This window comes from Neomonachus schauinslandi, chromosome 7 (assembly GCF_002201575.2).
Source record: "Neomonachus schauinslandi chromosome 7, ASM220157v2, whole genome shotgun sequence".
Classification (NCBI taxonomy): Eukaryota; Metazoa; Chordata; class Mammalia; order Carnivora; family Phocidae; genus Neomonachus; species Neomonachus schauinslandi.
The window spans coordinates 27,527,845-27,553,025 of NC_058409.1; the positions used below are offsets into that span (position 1 = coordinate 27,527,845).

At 42.7% G+C, this 25,181-nt stretch overlaps 1 protein-coding gene and 1 pseudogene across 1 annotated transcript in view; both read right to left on the reverse strand.

Moving 5' to 3' along the window:
• Window positions 1–25,181, reverse strand: part of TRPC7 (transient receptor potential cation channel subfamily C member 7) — a 139,422-nt gene that overhangs the window by 97,638 nt on the left and 16,603 nt on the right. The gene's annotated exons all lie outside the window — the stretch shown is intronic.
• Window positions 5,807–25,181, reverse strand: part of LOC110591167 — a 33,365-nt pseudogene continuing 13,990 nt past the window's right edge.

The window sequence follows — 25,181 nt, forward strand, 5'->3', positions numbered from 1 at the left end:
TCTGAGAGAGGGGGTGATAAAGAAATGAACTTGGAGACTGGAAATAACCCTTCACTCATTTACCACCCATATAGAGTGGTAACTGTTCTATACAGGAAGTTTACTGGAAAGATATGGCTGATAGGCTAAAACTGGAAAAAAAAATGTACACAGGTGTGCTTTCTTTTTAGGTGCTGGAAAATCTGCTTGTAAATGATAAATTTAAAAATCAAATGTAATTTAAATCTAACAGGATCCTTTCTCACCACACATCCTTTTGTATGGCAAATTTTGGCTCCTTAAATTACTTGCCTGTTGAATAAACATTTTTAGACCTTGACCTTTGTTTTGTTTTGTTTTTTAATGAGTTGCCTCTGGAGTCCTCTGTTCTCTTCCCTAGGCATACCTTTCAGAATTATCTTTGAGAGGCTGCAATTCCTTTCTGAGTGACATGCCAGCTTCCCTGAAGCAGATTGCTTCAGTTCCAGACAATGATCCAAAATGTAGGACAAAAAAATGTTTCGGGTCACCCTCATACCACTACTCCCCCAAAATATTTTCCTCTAGAGGTTTCTTTGTTAGTTTCTTAGTTGAAACAAGTCTATTCAGAAAGGACACCGAGAGCCAAATGTCACTTGTAATGTTAATGTCAACAGCCTTCAGACTGGTAGATAGTGGTTGGTAAATAGGAATGCAGGTTTGCTTTTCCAGAATTTGGATTCCTGAGTAAATAGGTGGGAGCCTGGCAAACTGTAGAAGCTTGGCCATTTTTCCGAATTAGCGATTCTTGTCTCCTTCCAGCACTACTGCGTCAGAATGTCACTGTGTATTAGAGAAAGAGGACGGTAAGTGTTTGTTTGCTAGGAAGAGGATCAAGAAAATGTTTTCTGACAGGAGTGGCCACCCTTCATTTTTATATATAATTTAAGGAGAGGAAGGGAAATTCTGGGTAAGAAGATGACTGTTCAGCTCAGGCAGACTGTCATGGAGAAAAATTCAGTGAAGATGCTTGGAGTCTTCTAGGTTTTGACACAGAACTGGGTGGTGAGATGAAGAGCTGTATTCTATGCTCCTCCATCCTTAACACCCCTCCCTCCCATCTTCCCTCCCTCTATTCCTTCTCTCCCTCATTGTTGAGGGCCTACAATATACTAGGCAATGAAAAATTGGCAATGAAAAGGGTAAATGTGGTCTCTGAGTAGTGTGGGGGTAGAGGCTAGGGATCCACTGTCTGGATTGCGTAACAGTAATGCTAGGTAAAACTTGCTCACAGCATATTCCAGATAAGATATTCTGAGAGCCCTGATGAACCAGGGGTGGGAAACTCAAGGGACTGGGCTCAGCAAAAGGGACCTGTTCAACTCTGGCAGTCCTGCTGCTGCAACCCAGGTGTCCTAAGCCTCTGGCCCCCACTCCATCACCTTTCTTGTCTCTGTCTTGAGAAGAAGGAGTCTGTGAATATTGTTGCCTATTCTTGGTAAGACAGACACTTCCCTGCTAGTTAGACATGACCTCATCCCTTGGTAGAAACTCCTGCCTAGAGCTGAGTGCATGGATAGATACAGAAAAGAAGTGGAAAGGGCCTGACCCAGTCCATAGCCCAAGCTCCCCATGCTAGGAACATCAGATTGTACTGCCCTAGAGCCTCTGCACATTTCTGGGCTCAACACAGTTCAGAACACAAGATACCATCCTGAGATTTTAGCTTCCCTGGGCTCTTTCAGCTAGCTTGGCCATAAAAAGGGGGGCCCACCAGACAGAGCAGCCAAAGCATGTAGTTTGCTTTTGCCTTCTGCATTAGACAGAGTCTGGGAGGCAACAAACCTGGTGTCTGCAGATAGCTGGAAGAGTCAGAGAGAACCTGGGCCTGCCGGGAAGACAGAGATGACATGGATAAGGACAGCTGCAGGTGGTGGGGTTGGCCATGGCCGGGCCCAGGCTTACCAGAGAGGACCACAGGTGAGTGTCTCTAGGGAATTAGGATGATTGTGATTTATTGGGTCAACCCTGAGCTTGGTAAGCCTTCTGGGTCATACTCTCCCAACTTTAGTTGGAGGTAGATGAGACACACACCCAGGTGTTCACAAGTACCCTTTTAAAAATAATTTAATTTTCTGCAAGTTAAAGTCTGCCAGTCCCAATGGGTGACAGATGTTCTGCCTGCAACATCTCACTTAATCCTTATAAAAATCTCATGATGGAAGGACTGTCAGCATTTCCCACTTAAAAATGAGGAAACTGAGACCCAGAGAGAGAAGCAAACAGGCTGAATCCACTTTTCCTTCTATTTGTAACTTACTCATGTCTGGATCACTCTTAACTTCCCTGAAGATTTCAGCCCCTGTCTCACTGCCACTCTCCCAACATTGCTGTTGTTATTCGTGGTGGTTTCAATATCCAGGAACATGACCCTCCCATTACTCTGCCCTCTCATTTCCTTGACAGTGTCTTTCCTAGTGACCTTCTCCTCAACTCTTAACTCAGCCACTCTTACTTATTCGTCATAACCACAGCTCCTTCATGACCCCACCTTCAACTCTCCCCACTCTGACCACCGCCTTTCATATGTTGAGCTCACTCCCTCTGGGACCCCAATCCCAGCAATCCTTTGATTCTACCAGAGCTACAAGGCTTTGATTATACCTCCCTTTTACTGGTTTTCATTCCCTTTAGGGGCCTCTCTCCCTCTTTGCAGTGCTTATCCTTCATGGCAATTGTTAAAATCATTCCTATACATATCATCAACTCTCTTGTCCTCCTCTTATTTCATCCTTCTTACTGGACAAAAGCCTGACCTTAGTTGAGTCTAACTCTCCACTGCCCTGTTCCTGCCTCTGCATAGTAAATGTGGCTGCACAACACACAACCGCTCTGATCAGGCATGCTATCAACTACCTCCAACCTCGGGTACCCTCCCTCTCTCCTAACAAGTATTGCAAACCTTCTCCTCTCTTCGGTCTTCTGACACCTCCCCTTCCTCCTAACTCTCAAAGGAGGACCTTGTCTCCCGTTTTGCTTGGAAAATAGGAGTCATCAGAAGAGAAGCACCACATGCTGACATGCTCACATATTCTACCTTCATGCATCTGCACTCATGGACTACTCCCTCTTTTTGCTGTGGATGAAGTGTTCTTGCTCCCATCTAAGGCCGTCTCCTCCATTTTGGTGCTGGATATCAGCCCCTGATACCTACTCAAGCACAGGGCTCCTGGAACCTTCCTTTCTTTCTCCTTCATTGTCAATTTCTCCTTTTCCCTATTGGCTCAGTATAAAACATGCTGCTATTCTCTCATCTTAAAAAGGAATTTCTCTTGACCCCACTTTCCTCTCCAATTACAACTACAATTTTCTGTTCCATTTTATAGCAAAGCTCCTCAGTTGAGTTGTCTACACTCATTGTTTCCATTTACCCTCCAGACATTCTTTCCTATTCCATTCAATAAGACTTTCACACCCACATCCACTTTCTCCACTGAGATTGTTCTTATCAAGGTCACAAGTGACTTTTATGTTCCCAAATCCAGTGGTTGGTTCTCAATCCTCATACTACATGACCTATCAAGAGCTTTGACATAGATGATTACTTCCTCCTCTCTGGTACACATTTTTCACTTGGCTTCCAGCCTAATATGCTCTTTTGTGTGTTTTTCTTCCTGAGTGACTACTTTTTATATTCTTTCTGGATTTATTCTCTTCTCCTTGATATCTTAATTTTGGAATGACCCAAAGATGTGCCCCATCCTTTGAATTCTCCTTTTATCTACTTACACTCATTGCCTTAGTGATCTTATATAAGAGCATTAGATACCGTCCATATGCTGATGACTCCAGAAGTTACGTTTAGCACATCCTTCTCCTGAACTTGACTCATATATCCACTTGCCAAGTTGATATTTCTACTTGGATGCTAAATTGTCACTTCACACTTAACAGGACTAACTCTGGATCTAGCCTTCTCCACCTTATTTAGTTTCCCCCACCCTTTCACTTGCTTAGGACAGAAAAAAAAATCTGTCCTAATTTGTTATAGTGTATTCTCCATGTATCAGTTGGAGGGATACTTAGAAAAAGTAGTCAGATCATGGCACTGCGCCGTTCAAACCCGCCAACAGTGTCCCATCCACTCAAAGTAAAAGTGGAGTCGTTATGTCATCCTATAAGGACATGCATTTCTAGCCCCTCCATCCTCCTCCTGATTTTATTTCCTATGGTTCTCTCCTTCCCTCAGTCTACTCCAGCCACTCTCACTCCCTTGCTGTTCTCCCAGTACATTCAGCATGGACAAGACCTTTGTACTGGCTATTTTCTTTGCTCAGAATGCTCTTTCTCCAGGATCTCAATGACTAACTTCCACAACTCATTCAAGTCTTTGCTCACATGTCACTTTCTCAGAAGCCTTCCTTGACTGTCTTTTTAAAAAATTGTAACCCTTCTCCATTTGCCATCACCCTATTGTACTTCTTTTTCCTTCATAGTACTATGGCCATATGACATCACATACTATGTATTTTACCTATTTGTTGTCCCTATCCTCTCTTGGAATGTAAGCTTCTCGAGGGTAGGAAACATTGCTGTTTTATTCACAAATAGAGTCTAGAACATGTTTTGAAACATGATAGATGCTCCATGAATGTTGAGTCAATCAGAGCAGTTTACTTGTCTAAGATAACATAGCTACTAAGTGGTTGAGCCAAGATTCAAAACAGGTAGATCTGACCCCAGTGCTGTGGTCTTTCCTCTCACTGTGTTGCCACTTTGAGCAGGATATTCCCTTCTTAGCACACCGTGGAAACCAGAGGCTTAATTGGGGCTGACTCTCAACTAACTTGGGGAAATAAAGGGTGGGCTGATATACGGAAGTTTGAACACCTAACAGATTCTCTAGGATAGTAAGTTGAGTATACAGGTTTTCAAGTCAGGAGGACCTACAGGGTATTAGTGAAATACGTCAGCCAAAGTGAAATAAGTCAGACAAAGACAAATCCCATATGATTTCACTCATATGTGGAATTTAAGAAACAGATGAACCTAGGGGAAGGGAAGGAAAAATAGAACAAGATAAAAACAGAGAGGGAGGCAAACAGTAAGAAACTCTTTTAACTCTAGGAAACAAACTGACGGTTGCTGGAGGACAGGGAAGAATGGGATAACTGGGTGATGGGCATGAAAGAGGGCACTTGATGTAATGAGCACTGGTGTTGTATGCAACTGATGAATCACTAAATTCTACCTTTGAAACTAATAATACACTATTGGTTAACTAAATTGAGTTTAAATAAAAATTGAAAAGAAAAATAAAACCAGGAGGACCTGGAGTTTGAACTTCTATTTTATTACTTCTGGTTGTGGGAAATGGAACAAACTGTTCACCTCTTCTGCATCTCAGTTTTTAATCTGTAATAATATACACATCATATAACCATTGGGAGAATCAATACCAAAACAATGTAAAATGCTTAGTGTAGTTAACAATAAATAACACCAATAACAAAATAAGTCAACACCTAAATAAATAAAAATTTATACTAAAGCCTACAAATGGCAATTTAAATCTTTTTATAGTTGACATGAAATGTTACACTAGCTGCAAGTGTACAACATAGTGATTCAACTATGGTTAGGCAATTTTTATTATTGTTACCACTTTATTTTGACCATCGATTTCAAACTCTTGACCTCTTGCTCTTTGTGGTTTTTAATTATTGGAGTGAGAGCAAGAATGGCTCATGGGAAAGAAAACATAAAATATGGGAGAAGCCCTTGATTTCTTCTCTCTCTCTCCTTCCAGATCTGATTCATATATCAAAAATATACTCTGAATCTGAATTCACTTTTCTTTAGCTCTGGTGATCACACCAATGCTGTCCTGGTTAGCACCTCCAGGCATACACAGGTTACCATTGTTGAACTTGATTAAGTCTGTAATCTTACCAGTCCCCAAATCAATCTGAATGAATTTGTTCTGCTTGATGAGATCAGGGTCGTGGATAGTGTCAGCATCAGGCATCACTAGATAGTAGATTTCTTGTGTGCCCGCATAGATCTTTCTCATTTTGCACAACTTGCATTTGGTCTCTTCAGGAGTAATCTCATGAACAGTAATACGATTCTTGGTGTCATAGTGAGATGGAGGTTGTCTCCAGTCTTGTCAGTGCTGATGACTTCCATTAAACCAACAATGTGGTTTAAATCAATGTGGACCTTGCCATCCATCTCAGTGAACTGCTATATGCAACTCTTCTCTACTTTCTATTAGGGCATACTCAAGTCTGTCCTTAAAGAAAGTGACAAGGGGGAGCCATTCTTGGCCTGTGGGCACTGATGAATGGACAGAGAGTAAGCATCCCAGTCCATTTGTCCAGATTCAACTCTTTGAAGCTGCATTGTGTTACAATGGCTCTTTGGGACCATGAGCTGTGGCTGTGCTGGGCAGGAACCAAGAGGCCCTAGAGTTTTGAGTTTTCCAGAATGTCATATTAAGGGAATCATATATTATGTAACCTTTTGAGACTGGCTTCTTTTACTCAGTATGATTCCTTTGAGATTCATCCATGTTGCATTATCAGTAATTCATTTCTTTTTATTCCACATTCACTGCCTATACATGTCAGTTTGTTTATACATTCACTCAGGGAAGGACATGTGGGTGCTCCTAGTTTTTGGCAGTTATGAATAATGCTTCTGTAAACATTCCTGTACAATTCTTGTGTGAAGATAAACTTTCAGTTCTTTAAGGTAAATAGGAGTGGGATTGTTGGCTATATGGTAAGTGGTAACTCGGATAAGTTACTCAGTTTTTGGAATGGATACTATTTTACATTACCACCAATGAATTATGAGAGTTCCAGCTCATCCATATTCTTGCCAGAGCTTGGTATGGTCAGTTTATTTTCTGTGTAGTGGTATCTCATTTAATTTGCATCCCCTAATGGCTAATATGTTGAGCATCTTTTTATGTGCTTTTTTGCCATCATTGTATCTTTTTGGTGAAGTGTCTGTTCAAATCTTTTCCATTTTTTAAATTGAGTTTATTTTCTTATTATTGAGTTTTGAGAATTCTTATATATATTCTGGATACAATTCTTTTATAAGAGGGTTTGTGAATATTTTCTCAGAGTCTGTGACTTATAGTTTCATTCTTTTACTGTCATCTTTCAAAAAACAAATTTTAAATTTATCATTTTTTCTTTTTTTCTAAAGATTTTATTCATTTATTTGACAGAGAGAGACACAGCGAGAGAGCGAACACAAGCAGGGGGAGTGGGAGAGGGAGAAGCAGGCTTCCCGCCGAGCAGGGAGCCCAATGTGGGGCTCAATCCCAGGACCCTGGGACCATGACCTGAGCCGAAGGCAGACGCTTAACAACTGAGCCACCCAGGCGCCCCTCATTTTTTTTTCTTTTATGATTATGCTTCTGGTGTTAGAGCTAAGGAATCTTTTTTTTTTTTTTGAAATTTTATTTATTTATTTGAGAGAGAGAGGAGACAGAGAGCACAAGTTGGGGAGAGGGGCAGAGGGAGAGGGAGAAGCAGACTCCCTGCTGAGCAGGGAGCCTGATGCGGGGCTTGAACCCAGGATCCTGGGATCATGACCTGAGCTGAGGGCAGACACTTAAGTGCCTGAGCCAGCCAGGTGCCCCAACTAAGCAATCCTTTCTTAGACACAGTGTGTTCTCCTCTGTCTTGCTCTAGAAGCTTTATAGTTTAGGTTTTATATTCAGATCTATGAACCGTTTTGTGTTAACTTTTACATAAGGTGTAAGGTTTAGGTCAAGATTTCTTTTACTGCGCATAGGTATTCACCCTTTCCAGCTTCATCTGTTCAAATATTCTTTCTCCATTGAGTTGCTTTTGCATGGCTGTCAAAACTCATTGATCATATTTGTGTGGGTTTATTTCTGTGCTCTCTATTCTCTTTCCTTGACTTTATATCTATTATTTCACTAGTATTTAGTGTTTGTATTTTTTGGCTTTATATTGTCTGAAAATGAGGTATGTTGAGTCCTTCAGGTTCATCATTCTATTTCAAATTGTTTTAGCTTTTTCTCCTTCCTTTCCTTTTCTTTTTTTTTTTTTTTAAAGATTTTATTTATTTATTTGCGAGAGAGAGAATGAGAGACAGAGAGCACGAGAGGGAGGAGGGTCAGAGGGAGAAGCAGACTCCCCGCTGAGCAGGGAGCCCGATGCGGGACTCGATCCCGGGACTCCAGGATCATGACCTGAGCCGAAGGCAGTCGCTTAACCGACTGAGCCACCCAGGCGCCCCTTCCTTTCCTTTTCATATACATGTTTGAATAAGCTTGTTCATATATACGAGAAGTTCTGCTGGGAGTTTTACTGGAATTGTGTTAAGTCTATAGATCAGTTCGGGGAAAACTGACATCTTAACTATATTGAGTCTTTGAACCATGAACATGTTCTGTTTCTCCATTATTTAGGTCTTCCTTCACTTCTTTCCTTAGTGCTTTATAGCTTTTGATGTATAGATTCTACATTTGTTTTATAAGAATTTTATCTAAGTATTTTTTTTAGCTATTGGAAATATTTTTTTAAATGTTTAGTTTCTAATTGTTCATCACTGTGTATAGAGATATGATTGATTTTTCTGTGTTGACATTATATCCTGTGCCCTGGCTAAACTTATTTATTGGTGCTTTGTAGATTCTCTGATTTTCTACATAGACAAGCATGTTGTCTGTAAATATGGATTGTTTACTCTTGAATGAACACTTAGCTTAGATCCATTTATTAATATGACTAGTAAAATAGTCAATTACATGCTTTTACATTGGTTTAAAGATTTATAAAGTATTTTAGAACAAAATGTTGACAACAAAGTTTTGCTGGATTTCAACCCCAGATTACTGGCTCAGAGGTTTTTTTTTTTTTTTTAAAGATTTTATTTATTTATTTGAGACAGAGAGAGAGAATGAGAGAGAGCACATGAGAGGGGGGAGGGTCAGAGGGAGAAGCAGACTCCCCACTGAGCAGGGAGCCTGATGTGGGACTTAATCCCGGGACTCCAGGATCATGACCTGAGCCGAAGGCAGTCGCTTAACCAACTGTGGCTCAGAGGTTTTTACTTGGTTAATGTATTGAATAGTTTTTACAGTATTCATCCATCATTTATTTCTTGCACTCTCCTCAATGCGGATATTAATAGAGATTCTTTGATTTTCAACTGGTACAGAATTTCTTCCCTTTCTTTGGGTCCATAATTTTCACAAACACTCTTATTATTGAGATAAATCTCAGTCTCTAACACATAATACACAGAATACAAACCCAAACCATCTAACGTGGTATGTTCATACCTTGAATTTTTAGTGCTGAAGCTATTGTTTTGGCAATACCATAATTTCTACTGCAAAACAACACAGATGACTACTTTGCTTGACCTTGGTTAAAAATCCAAACTGTTAAAACTTTTTCAAAGCTACTGACAAACTTAAATGAGAAGAGAGAGAAGCTTATTACCCTGAGCGGTCAAAAGTTAAATGAATTTCTCAGACTGATGTTGTGGAGACGCCCACACAGTACAGGATAATTAACACTCATTCCTCAATGGAGACCTTAGAAATTAGATGAAAACGGGTGTGGGCCTCAAATCTAGTCCCCCTTCTCCTCCCCTCAGGGATGCAGTTATTGGGCAGGAATGTTCATTGAAAGCTCCAACTGAAATACAATTGGAGATAAATCACCATTCGTGTGCATGCTGGGAGACTTTCTGCCTTTGATATTTAGGCAGAGTTTGTTTAAGAAATGATTTTAATAGCAGTTTATAAAAGTGTTCTAAACATTTTAGTATTTCATTAGTATTTATTATTTCATTAAGTGGTAACACCCTATAAAGCTGGTGGTAATATTATTCCCAAATAAGAGGGGGACTGAAAATTGACCATTGGATTTAACAACTTGGAGGTCACTGGTCACCTTGATGGGAGCAAATTTGGGGGAGTAGAGTAGTATTTCACTAAATACTAGTGAAATAATAGATACAAAGTCAAGGAAAGAGAATAGAGAGCCCAGAAATAAACCTACACGAATATGATCAATGAGTTTTGACAGCCATGCAAAAGCAACTCAGTGGAGAAAGAATATTTGAACAGATGAAGCTGGAAAGGGTGAATACCTATGCGCAAAGTTTTATTGCAAAGGAGGGCAGAGAAATGGCAAAGTAGCTGATGTGAGAAGTGGGGTCAAGAGAAGCTTTCTTTTTGCCCCCTCTTATTTCCCTCCCTCTTATTGCCCCCTCCCCTCCTCCCTATCTCCCTTCCTTCTCCTGATGGGACAAACCATAATATTTTGTATATTATTGGGAATTTTTCAGTAGATAATTATTATTATCATTGTATTTGATATCAGTAGATCATTGTATTAATCCTCTAATTCAATAGCACATATGACAGAAGATGAGATATTCAGATATAAATGAAGAAATAGGTTTAGATAGAATCACATATGGTTTATCTATGGTAGGAGGGAAGGTCAAATGTGTGGATAAGCATGCTAGCAGGTAGACATATTGGTGGTGAGAATCTGTAGACATTTTCTTTCTGTTGTTTCACTTTTTTTTCCCCAGTGAAATAGGAAGGAAAAATTATTAGCTGAGAATAAGAATGGCAGGGGGAAGGCAATGGAAGTTTGAGGAAAGGAGGTCTGAAATAGGTTTCAGGAAAATTTCAGAGTGAATGGATTCAGGAGATAGGATATAATTGCTGGAGGACAATGAGAGTCCATTTGAGGTTCATGGTCAGAAATTCAAAATGAGGCCAGCTAATGTGGTTGATTTTTTCTAACCACATTCACCTCCCTGGGTGCCTGTATGGAGTAGGTAGAGAATTAGATTTTACGAGGATTGTCTTTTTGCCAAGGGAAACAGTAGATCAGGAGAGGGGAGCAGGAATGGAGGCATGTGTGTGAGAGGGATTATAATGACAGTCCATGGAACTGAGACTGGTATGAAAAGAGACAGGGCTTTCAGGGGAGAAGGAAAGTGGAGAGGTTAGGAAAACAAGATGCAACTACATGTCGTGTACAAGAGACCTGCTTTAAAGGTGAAGTTGCCAGTGTCTTATAAGACTAACTGTAATCTTCCCGTACAATCTTAATGTTCAGTTTTCTCATCCATCAGCTGGGTGGGGGCGAGGATGTGCAGGAGGGAGTGCTAGGGGCAGGAGGTGGCTTTGAAGTCCTGCTCGGTGAAAAGGTACTGAGTGTGACCTGTGTGCCTGGCACCATGCCAGGTGCCTGAGCTTGCCTCACTGAATCCTCAGCGTGTTGTAATGCTTCCTTATGTTACCGCCATCCCAGGTCGCTCCTCAGAACCTGTACTGGATTCCCCGCAAGGCTCCTTCTATCCCCTACTCTGTCCTCAGACCCCACAGAACTTTCATCTCCAGATAGCCCCCACTTCACCCTCCGACAGTAATAGCTCCTCCAGAGCAAACCCCCCAGGTCACTGCCCACCCCCCCACAAGAACGCATCACCATCTCACTCTTAGAAAAGACAGGCTCAATGTATGGGGATTAACATAAGAATAAAAAAAAAAAAAAAAAAGACAGGCTCCCTAAGGACACACTTCCTTGGTATTTACCCAAGGGAGTTGAAAACTATGTCCACACAAAAAGCTGTACATGGATGTTTATAGAGGCTTTATTCATAATTGCCAAAATGTAGAAGTATCCATGCTGCCCTTCAGTGGATGAATGGATAAATAAACAGTGATACATCCAAACAATGGAATATTATTGAACACTTAAAAGAAGTGAGCTATCAAGCCATGAAAAGACATAGAGGAAACTTGATTGCATGTTGCTAAGTGAAAAAAAGCCAATCTGAAAAAGGTACACTCTGTATGAGTCCAACTAGATGACATCCTGGAAACCATAACTATGGAGACAGTAAAAAGATCAGTGGTTGTCAGGGGTTGGGGGTGGGATGGTGGAGAGGGAAGAATAGGTATAGCACAGAGGACTTTTAGGGCAGTGAAGCCACTTTACTCTGTATGATACTGTAATGGTAGATACATGTCATTATACATTGGCCCAAACTCTTAGGACATACAACAACAAGAGTGACCCCTAATATAAGATACAGACTTTGGGTGATAATAATGTGTCAGTGTAGGTTCATCATTTGTAACCAATGTCCCAGTGGGCGATGTTGGTAATGGGGGATGCTATGCATGTGGGAGGGGGCGATATATGGTAACTCTCTATACTGTCTGCTCAATATTGCTGGGAACCTAAAACTGCTATTAAAATAAAGTTATAAAAAAAAAAAAGAAGAAGACGGATAGCTTACTGAGTTGGAGGCCATGGGGGAGGCAAAAGATCAACAGCGTTGGGATGTGAGAGGCAGATGGAGGAGTTTGAGTGAGTAATCAGTGTGAGTATGATGCTGAGACTAAGGAGAGTTTGCATTTGTTGGTCATGACAGGTATAGGCTCAGGTGGGCTCATGGTGACTACCGTAAGACGGCTGGAGGACATGAGCTCATGGAACTGAGCTAGGCTATGAAAAGGATCATCTGTGTATATAGTAAAGTGCCAGGAATTGAAGCCCAGGGACTAAAAGCATGGAGAAATGACAGAGCGATCCACTGTTGCCGGCAGCAATGATGAGGGATAATGGGTGATCTAATCTGATGAAGTATGATTCAAGGGTGAATGTTCGTAAGGAGGAGAGATGGAGGAAGGTCTGGAAGTGGTAAGGACCAGCAAGAGAGATATGCCCACCCTCCTTTTCCAGGCCCAGGGGTATGCAACCTGTGGGAGCAAAAGCTTGCAAGGACTGCAGGGAAGTGTGTCCTTAGGGAGCCTGTCTTTTATTTTTTTTTTAAGATTTTATTTATTTATTTCACAGAGAGAGACATAGCGAGAGCAGGAACACAAGCAGGGGAGTGGGAGAGGGAGAAGCAGCCTTCCCACAGAGCAGGGAACCCAATGCGGGGCTCGATCCCAGGACCCTGGGATCATGACCTGAGCCGAAGGCAGATGCTTAACCGACTGAGCCACCCAGGGAGCCTGTCTTTTCTAAGAGTGAGATGGTGATGCGTCTCTTGTGGGGGGGTGGGCAGTGACCTGGGGGTTTGCTCTGGAGGAGCTATTACTGCCAGAGGGTGAAATGGGGGCTATCTGGAGATGAAAGTTCTGTGGGGTCTGAGGACAGAGTAGGGGATAGAAGGAGCCTTGCGGGGAATCCAGTACAGGTTCTGAGGAGCGACCTGGGATGGCGGTAACATAAGGAAGCATTACAACACGCTGAGGATTCAGTGAGGCAAGCTCAGGCACTTGGCATGGTGCCGGGCACACAGGTCACACTCAGTACCTTTTCACCGAGCAGGACTTCAAAGCCACCTCCTGCCCCTAGCACTCCCTCCTGCACATCCTCGCCCCCACCCAGCTGATGGATGAGAAAACTGAACATTAAGATTGAACACACATGGCTGAATCCTTATTAGTTGTAGCTGGAATCACTGAAATAATTAACGGATGTGAAATGCGGGTGAGAACCTGAGCCTGGTGCTCATTATTGCAGATGAAAATTGAAAAGCTTCAATCCATGTTTTAGCTTTCATGCGTACACTTAATTGGTTCATTAACCTTCACCATATCAATAAGCCCATGCTCCAAAGGATCATAAAAGACCAATATTCTTCAGCATTTAATCTCCATTTAGGAATGCAGATTCAAGGAAGGTAGTTGAAGTTTTCGCACATGAGTCAGATAGCCAGCATTTCTTGCCTTGACTGTCCCAGGAGCATTTAGACAACCCTAGATCCTCAAATCCAAGGTTGTACCCTGAGGGTGGGGCGGGGTGGGGCTGGCTCCCTGCTCCAGTGACCTGCTCAAAGGCCCTACTCTCTCACTCCGCCACTGGTCACCCACTGCCTCCTTGAATGTTTTATTTGCCTTTGCAGGAGGCCTTCCTTTATCTATCCCAGACTTAATCCCTGCGTTTCCCAGTGGGGTCTCATGTGCTGAGTGTTTCAGGCTGTGCGAAAGATGGTTTGTACGTGAGCCATTGGTGATCTCAGAGTTTTTCACCACAGGCCTGATCAGTCTTTGCATGAGAAGATCGCCTGTGTGGTTAGTGCTTGTGCTCCGGAGAATCAGAGTGTCTGGGTTCTGATCCCACCTCTGCTGGATACTGGCTGCATGATTTTGAGTGTATTCTCAATCTGTCTGTGTGCTGTAGTTTATTTGGTATAATGGAGATGATAATGCTCTTTACTTTTTGCTGCAAGGTGTAAGTTAAGTAAGGTAATTTAAAAAAGTTGCTTAACACAATATGTGACAAGTATTAGTCAGTATTATGATACCCATGCCTTGTAGGTTAGCAGCGAGCGTGGAAAATTTGTCTCCTTTGGGGTATTGATCTTCAAGTGCCTTTTCTAACATAGCTGACACACCCCTCATTGGATTCAATCCCTCAGCTTCACCCTGTGTCAGTGTTCAGGTGGAATGCACAGGCGGTGCCTGGATGCTTGGAGCACAGGGTTGGAGCAGAGTCCTTGATAATTCACAGTGGGTGGTGAGCCTGAATCCTCAGGTGACTGCACTGCCTTTCTGAGTCAGGCATTGTTGACAGTACCTCTGTTGGTACTTTGGTTTCCAACCTGATTTTTGGTTTACTTAATTGGCAGATTCTGACATTGTAAGGGGCTCCCTAACCCATCACCATGACATTGTGAAGTCCCAGAAGTCATGGATAACTCTGCTTGTTGATTTTGTAACAAATCCCCTCTGATGGATTAAGAGGCTTGCTTAAGAAGAGTAGTGGCTGACGAGTAATTCAAGTATTTTATTTACTATTTCAGCAAGTATTTTTGAGTACCCACTGTGTGCCAGGTACTGCGGATACAGATCTAAATGAAACACAGTCCTTGCCCTTGAGAAATGACACGTAAGCAGGTATGGACCACAAGGTGACCCAAGTGCCTTGCTGCAGATACGGAGGACTTCGAAGAAGAGGCAGAGTATAAACTGAGACCCGAGGCTGAGTAAAGCTAGGAATGGCAAGGCAGGTCAGGGAGGAGAGGTAACAGGGAATGGACACTCCAGGAAGAGCGACTGGCAAGTGCAGAGGCCTGGAGGGGAGAGAATATTCGCTGATGTGTGGACTGTGATGGGGATTAGCTACTTTAACCATCACATGGCCGTGTGCATACGTTATGCACCTTATCCACTGTTTTCTATAACTTCACGTAATTAAATAAACATGAACATGCTTAGGTATCAAAAGAGGAATTCTTGTACACTCTGTGCACATCCTTATTATACAGATTAAAGATGCTACTTGGTTCTCTCTTGGGGAACTCCCAGAAGAGCCTTTTCTCTGCTTTCTGCTTTTTATACTGGAACCACAGGGAACTGAGACTGGAAGGCAGGTCTCCCTATGTGAACCTTGTTCCATCCTCACACCTCACAGCCACCTGGCCTCCTCCCTCCTCACATCCTCTCTCTCCCTCTCTCCCTGTCCCTGTCCCTCTCTCTTTCTTTCTCTCCCTCCCTCTTTACTTCCCCACCCCTCCCCCGCACACACCCATCACTCCATCAACCGTTCAGTCAGTGCTTCATGGTAGGGTGGTTGCTCTAAGCTATGAATCAGGACAGTAGTCAGGATGTGTGAGTTGAAAGAGGAAGAGGGACCCTGGGGGTTCATTTACAGAGAAGCAGCCCCACCTTTTCCCCTGCCTTCCTGCTCTGCCCACATCGGGTTGGCCGAAGCATGATTGGTTGGTCTTTGTATGCAGTAGAATGGGAGACAATATAAAAACATTACAGTTACAGTTATTACTATTAGTTAGCATTTATTGAATGCTTACTGTGTACCAGGCCTCAGGCCGAATGCTTTACGTATTTAGCTCATTGAATTCTCACCACAAACCTAAGACATAGATACTGTCATCAGTCTTCTTTGATAGACATGGGGACTGAGGCCCAGAGACTTCACTGGCACCTGGGATTTGGACCTGGATGTGGCTGACTCCAGATTCCATAATGCTCATCCTGGGAAGGACTCAATCTGATAAAAACACTAACTTTCTTGGCACGTGCTCTAAAACCCTGAGCACCACCCTGAAGGGGTGGGTTCAAGGTCCTTTCTGGTGAAGAGAAAGAGAGAGATGAGGGCCTGCTGGGTAAGAACCAGAGGTGCCGAAACTGAGTAAGGCATTATCCCATACATGCACATCCGGAGAAGGTCAGGGAGCTGAGTTTGGCCTGCAGTCTAAGTTATCAGAAGATGTGTTGGCAATCAGGAAGTCAGGGTGGAAGTCCTCACTAATTCCTATTGCTCCCAAGGCCCTCAGCCTCTCATCAGAGTGCTCATCTAGCTACACCCCCCTGATCTTTCTGGTGTTAGGACTCTCAGCAGGATGTCATCCACCCCTGTTCTGTAACGTGTCCCCTTGCCCCATCCAGGATCGCTGTTGACATGGAGAGTTCTGGGAATGAGTGGGAAGCCAAGGGTTTGCAGAGTCTCCCCCCCTGCAGTGACTGGGGGACCTTGTTCATTCCTCAGATAGGCAGAGAAATAGCACAACAGGATGAGGTGGCATTGCTTGTGCTAGGTTAATTCCAAAGTGGGCAGCACGGTGACTGTGGCTCATGGAGGCAAGCGTATTTTTAGGGTCTGTTTGGAGTCTTGTTGGAGCCAAAGCATACAGTATAGCTGTGGAGTGATGCTGAATTAACAACTCCCTGTTCCTGGATCCTTGCAAAGCTTTCATCCACAAGCACACCTGAGTCACTATGGTCTGCGGATTGGCTCATGGGAGAACTCCCATAGTCATTCATATCTTCATTTACTCCACAAAAATGAATAGAGATCTCCTACATGCTGACCACTGTGCTAGGGCCCTGGAGATGCACGGAAGAGTGAGGCAGGTGTGGTTGCTGCCTTCATGGACCTGACAGACCAGAGGAAAAGGGAGATAGTGAAGGTCCTGCAGTGAAGTGTGATGAGGAGCTCACCTTTATGTGCAAACTAGACCTGAGTTTCTGTACATCTGATCTGACAGTAATTCCTGGGAAAATATTTCATTACAAATAAACCCAGCTAGTAAGCAGTAGAAACAGTATGAGTCTGTTAGCTTGTAAGCTTGAGGGCTTTCCAGTGATTGATTCTCACAAAGATGTTCCACCAGTTCAACATGTGCTTACTGAGCCTTCTCTGTTCTAGACGTTGGGCCCAGCATTGGAGATGCAAGAAGGAACAAAATGCAGTGGCTGCCTACCCATGGGAGAGACAAAACATAACCCAGTTGTTTCAGTATGAGGCTGCAGTGCTAGTCATTCACTCCACAACTACTCATTGAATACTCACTCTGTGACACGCACGGGTCTAGATCATTGAGATACAGCTATAAGCAAAGCAGAGGCCCTGGCCTTGAGGAGGTTATGTTTTACTGGGGGGCATTGGGGCTGTAGATTGCTATTTTATACAGATGGTGTGAAGGTTTATGCAAAATCGCCTCCTCTGGGAATCCTGGGGAGGTGATTTGGGATAGACAGTTGAAGTTGGTAAAGGAGGGAGTTATGTAGATATACAAGGAAAATGTTCTGGACAGGGGGTCATCAGTGCAAAGATGGAGGAGAGTGCAAAGGCAGAAGAGGGGGGCATTTGGTGTTTTTGAGGCATAGCCAGTTGAGGCCAGTTCCTGGGGGAAAGTGGGTGAGCAGGACAACAGGAAGGGATGAGGCCAGAGGAACAGCAGGGAACACTGGTCAGGACTGTGCTTTTTACCCTGGTGAGGTGGGGAGTCATTGGAGGGTTTCAAGAAGCAGTTTCCATGATCTGATGGAAGCTTGAAGAGCATCACTTTGGCTGTTGGGATGGGATACATTTTAAGGGGCAAGAGCAGAATCGTGAAGACCCATTAAGAGGCTGTTGCAGTTACTGCCCAGGGGAGAGATGAAGGTGGCCTGGCTCAGAATGGTATATGGTCAAGGAGGTGAGAAGTGTAGATGGAATTCTGGGTATCTTTGAAAGAGAGAGCCAAGAGGATTTACTGAGGAGTTGCATATGAAGAAAGAAAAACCAACCAACCAACCAGAGGAGAGAGAAGGGTGACTGAGGTGTTTGGGCTGAGCAACTAGAGAAATAGTCACCATCTTTGAGCTGAGCACTGTGTTAGATAAGCTCATTGTTCAGCAGCTATTTCCCCCTCTATCCCCACCTCCCTGAGACCAGTATACTTCCTGCCGCATGGATGTCTGCTTGGTCACGGGACTTGCTTTAGCCCAGGACCTGACAGTGTGTGACATCCAAACCTAGGTTTTAAGAGGCATCACATATTTTCCCTTGGCCCTGTGGGAAGTGTAACTTCCACCAAGAGAAGAAGGTACCACTCCCTATCTACCCTGGGCCGCAGAATGAGACCTGTAGAACAGCCTCCTCCCTTTACCCTCAGACTTGTGTGAACGTGACAGTCAACATGGACATGGAGACCACTGAGGTTTGGGTGGTTTGTTACACAACCATCTTGTGGCGGTGATGGACTGACAGAGGGACAGATGCAGGCTCACTGCTTTGGGACATCAGTGTCAGAGACTGGCTGTTAGCTCTGTCTGGGTATTCAGGGAAGTTGCCCTGGAGGAAGGCAGTCATAGCTGAATCTTTTTTTTTTTTAATTATTATTATTTTATTTAAATTCAATTAGACTTTATATAGTACATCATTAGTTTCAGATGTAGAGTTCAATAATTCATCATTGCGTATAATACCCAGTGCTCATGACATCATGTGCCCTTCTTAATGCCCATCACCCAGTTACCCCATCCCCCACCCACTCCCCCTCCAGCAACACTCAGTTTATTTCTTATAGTTTAGGGTCTCTCATGGTTTTTCTCCCTCCTTGATGACTTCCATTCAGTGTTCCCTCCCTTCCCTTATGATCCTCTGCGCTGTTTCTTATATTCCACATATGAGTGAAACCATATGATAATTGTCTTTCTCTGATTGACTTATTTCGCTGAATCTTGAAGGATAAATCAGTTACTCAGTTCAACAGGTGGGGAAAGAGCATTCCTTGTTGGGAAATAAACAAAAGCAAGGAGAAACAAAACCCTGCTATACAAACATAAGGGGAGCTATTCAAGTAGAGGTAGAGGGTGGCAGAAGACATGAATCTGGAGAAGGAACAGGAGCTGGGGCATGGCAGGTTTTGTATTCCCTGATAAGGAGCTTGGACTTTCTCCCATGGGCAGTGGGGAGCCATGGATACTTTTTAAAGTGGGAGAATGACATGGTTTGGTTTGCACCTTGGTGGGATCCTTCTGGCCCTGTGTGAAGGACAGCCTCAGTGTTGGGGAGTATTATGGCCTGGAGGTAGGATCATGGTTGGAGCTGGTCAAGTGCAGGTGTAAGGATGCAGGGATGGAAATGGATTGGGGAAACATTTCAGTTTTAATACCAATGGGATTTAAGGGACAGAGAGAAAAATGAGTCTATGTGGCATGTTTGGGACATCAAACACTGGAAGGAACTTCTCTAACATGTCAATACTTAGTGGGGTTATGAATGATTTTTTCCTTTTTATGCACAAATCCATTGTCTACGTTAATTGTGTATTACCAATATAATCAGAAAAAAATGTTGAGGGCGCCTGGGTGGTTCCAGTCATGATCTCAGTGTCATGAGTTCGAGCCCCACGTTGGGCTCTGTGCTCAGCATGGAGTTTGCTTGGGATTCTCTCTCTCCCTCTGTTCTCCGCCAGCATGCGAGTGCCCCCTCTCTCTCAAATAAACAAACAAACATAAATAAAATCCTTAGGGGGAAAAAAAAGAAAAAAAGTTTGAATGCATTATGGTGTTTAAACAAGTCCCTAAACCTCAGTGTTGAAAAGGGGTCTGGGGTATCCAGGCTTGGTTCTAATCTTGGCTAGGGTTGCAGGCTTCTGTACTTGATAGCTCATGGCGTTGTTTCTTTGTTTAATATCAAATTAGAAGAAGATCCAAAAAGTTCAGAGCAAACATGACCTATGTATCTTATTTGTACTAACTGTATATTGTGGAAACATTTCAGAGAAACACGAATTTCGAATTGGCATCACCAGATAACATACCCTTCCAGAGGATTATATCATAACTCACCTGATTATGGATTCAGAATAGTAAATGTTCATGAGGCTCATTTTGAAGAGTAATTATAGCACAGTGTATGTATAGAAGTAATTTTTAAAAATTTGCTTTTGATTGCTGAAAATGCTATTAATTAAGAGGGGCTAATAACTAGATGGTGAAGTAGCAATTAAAAAAACTGCAGAGCCCTGTTAATTATAAAACAAAAACTAAAAACCAAGTTAGGCAAATTAGTACTTATGACTTCTTCGTGTGGAGGCTCATACTTCATTCTTTTCACTTTGGTGCCTCTGTCCCTTGTGTTCCCACGCCTGGGCTGTGCTGCTCTTTGCTTCCCCTGAGGTTCCCTATCCCCCTCTCAGGATTGGCTATCAGGTACCTCCAGGGTGGTTTTCCTGATATTCCCAGGGAGCTCCACTGTCTCACGCCTGGGACCCCACTACATTTTCTTCTTGGGGCCCAACAGCCCTGAGCAAGTGTTCTCTGTAGTTTTGACAGTTTCATCCTTAACACATCAACTTCGGTCATTTGTATATTCCAGCTCAGGGCATGCCACATGACAGGAATTAATAAATGCTGTATAAAATGACTTAATACATATAAAATTTTATTTATAGGAACTTGAGGAGCAAGAAAGGGCTAGTGTGTGGCTACCAGGGAATTGACCTAGGAGCAGCAATGGGGGGGGGGGGACTCTTGGCTCTTGAGATGGTCTTAGAACCAAAGCTGACTATTATGGGCTCATTATCTTGTGCACAGACATCTGTGGTGACTTTCTAAAAGTCCCAGAAGACATGGGAACAAGATGAGTAAGTGATTGCAATTAAATAAGTTCAAATCTAATCAGGAAAATCAGATTCCAGTTTTTTGCTTGAAACTGATTTATCCAGTGAATGACTGAATAACACTCAGAAGTAGGACCTATATCTATTTTGCAAATATGAAAAAAGAAGACCGAGGCTTTGATGTTACTCCATTTATCTCCACAGATGTTGCTGTCACCTCTGATGATTCGCAGGACCTCCAACCCCAACCTATATTCGAAGGAGCTGATTTACATATTCAACTGCCAGGTGTCATCTACTCTGGTAAGTTTCGCAGACACTTCAAACTCTGCATGCCCCAAACTGGACATATGGGTCTTCCATGTAACAAGCAAAACTGATCTTCTGCTTTCTGTTTCAGGAAGTAGAATCCCCATCCACTCAGCTTCCTGAGCTAGAAACCCTGGGTTCATCTTTGTCTTTGACAATCAGTTACCAAGATCTATGGATTATGATCCAAAGTATCTCTGTATCTGCCTCCCATATTCATAGCCCCATATCCATTGTCATGATCTTCATTCAAGTCCTTGTAATTTAGTGTCTGGACTTCTGAACTAGCTTCCTGATTGGTTTGTTTACTGGTAGTTCTTTCTGCCAGAATGCCAGCCCATCATCCCCTTGGCTAAAATGCTACAGGATAAAATCCCAGCATTTTTATTATCATACTTCAACACCCTTCACTAACATACCCATTCTATAAGCCCACTCTCCTCTAGCTACACCTGTCCACCAAGTAGTACACTAGGCCTTCCATGCCTCTGCACACGCTCATTCCTCTGCCTTTATGCTTTTCTTTCTCATCTCCATTTGCCAAACTTCTCATCCTCCAAGAACCACTTCAAAATACCATCTCTTCTGGGAAGCCTTGTCTCACATTACCGGGCCATTCGTTGCACTCTCTGTGTGTGTTCTCACAACATTCTCCTCCTATTCTACCACACTGTGATTATCCCTTAACTACTCCAGTCTGTCCTTTTGCATTGAGAACAGAGTCTGGGTCTTATCCACACCTGTAGTCCTAGAACCTAGTATAGTGCCTGGCACACAGAAGGAAGACAGCCCTTTGTTGATAAATCACTTAACCACTCTCATTTGTTTACTCATCTGTAAAATGGGAATAACAATCTCTTGTTAAATCTCAACTTAGATGCTCTGTAGAAAAATACAAATTCGAAGGGATACATGCACCCTGATGTTTATAGCAGTGTTATCAACAATAGTGGAGAGAGCCCAAATGTCTATCAACTTTGAATGGATAAAGAAGATGTGGTATATATGGATACATATATTCCACATAGTAATATTCCATCATATATATATATATATGTATATATACACAAACACACACACACACATATGCCACATCTTGGAATATATATATTGGAATATACTGGATGGATATATAAAATATATAATGGAATATTACTCAGCCATCAAAAAGAATGAAATCTTGCCATTTGCAAGATATGGATGGAGCTAGAGTATAGTATATTATGCTAAGCGAAATAAGTTAGAGAAAGACAAATACCATATGATTTCACTCATATGTGGAATTTAAGAATGAAAACAGATGAACATATGGGAAGGGGGAAAAGAAAAAAAGGAGAGAGGGAAACAAACCATAAGAGACCCTTAGTGATAGAGAACAAACTGAGGGTTGCTGGAGGGAGGTGGGTGGGGGATGGGCTAGATGGGTGGTGGGCATTAAGGAGGGCACTTGTGATGAGCACTGGGTGTTGTATGTAAGTGCTGAATGACTGAATTCTACTCCAGAAACCAATATTGTACTCTACATTCACTAACTGAAATTTAAATAAAATAAAGAAAATGCTCTGTAGAAAGGAGAAGCAGAAAGGGCTTCATTAAGGGGTTATAAGCACCTGGCTTTGTAATTGAGGAAGATGAGTAGCAGAGCAGTGCAGTGCCTCAGCCTCCCTTTCTGGTCTGAAGTCTGACCTGTTAAGGCCCCCATCCTAGCATTGCCCTTAAGATCTTCTTTTATGACGTCATATCACCTGTTGACAGATGCCATGCCCTGGGGAGAATGTGACCACAAGTCTCCCAGGTGATTTGGTTCCCTTGAGTAATATCCGAAAACCTGACTGTTCTGAGAACACACCTCAAATATTTGTTTTAGGTGAAGAAAAGACCTAAGTCTATGTTTAAAGTCTGGTTTCTGAATTTGTAATCTTAGAGGAATTATCACTTAGGGAAATAAACTCTTGCTCCTAATTTTGTCAGCCAGATTAAAACGTTTTTCCTTTTCCTGCACATTTCCTAGAGCTCATCTCCATGTTTATGTTAAAATATCTATTTTAAGTATATAAAACATCAAGTTTCTGATATTTTGGGTGAATTCTCTGGAGTATGAACTTTTAGCAAAATTAATAATCACCAGAGAAGAGAAATTGTTATCAGATAGATTCTTGGGCCACTGTTTTCAAAGACTGTGGAGGAGAAGCTGGAGAGAGCTATTAACAGGCAAAGCCCTGGTCTTCCTCATGCAAAAGGCCAACAGCTTCATGCTGCCGTTCCCAAGAATGCAAACATGAGCTCTGAACCCCGGCTTTCAAGCGATTGTATTATTAGTAAATGTGGAATGTGTTGTATTTCCAGGATGTGTGTGTGTGTGTGTGTGTGTGTGTGTGTGTGCGAGAGAGAGAGAGAGAGAGAGATAGAGAGAGAGAAGCAATGTTTAGCATTTCACTGTGGCCCTTCTTAATTTTCAAAGTGTTGACCCATCAGTAATTAACAAGCCTGCTCTGAAGCCCAAAAAACCAGGCCATTGTTATTAACTTCACACTGTAGGTATGAGGGATAAAGTGATCATAATAATATGTAAGATAATTTTGCTGCCAAACATTTGGGGAGCTTTTCTGTTTGAGAATTGATAGTATTGAGAAAATTTTAGCCTCAGTCATTCTTACATCCCTATAATTTTAGGACTAGGTGTACAACTTGAGCTTTCTTAGTTTTCCTGAGTCTGATGCCATCGTGCTCCACCTGTGACCAGAGCCTGTCAGCCCCCCAACTCCTCCAGATGTCTTGGGGGCAGCAAAGGAGTACAGGTGCTAGAATACCACTTGGTCTGTTTGACTGGCAGTTGATGGAAAAGTGCATTTCCTCCATGTGCTCAGGTAGCACATGTTTTGAAAGGAAGCCTGTGCTAGGATTTCAAAGAGTATTTATTGCAGAGTCTCCGAACCCTACACTGTGTTTGAGTACATAACACTTACAGTAGCTACTAATCACATAGGTTATAAATGGGAAAGAAGGAGAGACACTTAATTTATCAATGCCAAATGAGGTTTCTGAATGATAGAGATTCTTTTTTTTTTCCACTTTGCAATCAAATGCAGTTCTCTCAATTTTCTTGATTGGTATTAAATGGAACTTTGCCTTGGATCCAGGAGCTGCAGTGGCATTTGCCAGCTTCTTATAATTCACGGGCTTGAAGGGCAGTAGAATATACCACCTCCATTGTGCAGTTTTGGCAAAAAGACTATTTTGAGCTGAAGACAATTAAGAAGAAGCAGATATAAGAAAACCCTCTGCGTTCCCTCTATTTGACCAGAAGCGGGACATACATTTATAAAGGGTTTCCCCTCTCTTCTCTGTACCAAAAAGGGCAGAAGTTCATCCCAGGAGTCAGCTCTAGACCCTCATCAGCCCAGAGACAGCCCCAGAAGAATCTACATAACACAGCTTGCTGAAACTAGCCCTCCTCTGCCATTCGTGCCCCTTTCTATTTACCTTCCCTGCATTTAATGCCCCTAGAAGCTCAAAATCCTTTTCCTTTGCTTTGTTACTTCTCTCTCTCTCTCTTTTTTTAAGATTTTATTTATTAATTTGAGACACAGAGATACAGAGAGAGAGAGAGCACAAGCAGGGGGAGAGGCAGAAGGAGAGGGAGAAGCAGGCTCCCCGCTGAGCCGGGAGCCCGATATGGGGCTCGATCCCAGGACGCTGGGATCCTGACCTGAGCCGAAGGCAGACGCTTAACTATCTGAGCCACCCAGGTGCCTGTTACTTCTCTAAAAGTGTCTTCTTTTGTTAAGATCCTGTCTAAGCCCAGCTCCTACCGATCCCTTTGAACGACTCCTCTCTGACTTCTCTCATCTGTTTGTGGGATGCACATGTTAGTAAAACTTGTATTTGTTTTTCTCTTGTCAATCTGACTTTTGTCAGTGTCATTTACAGGGCTCCAGCTGTGCAACCTCAGAGGGTAGAGGCTGCTTAATGGAGAAATAAAAGAACCATGACTTTTACCATTATACAGACTAAAAACC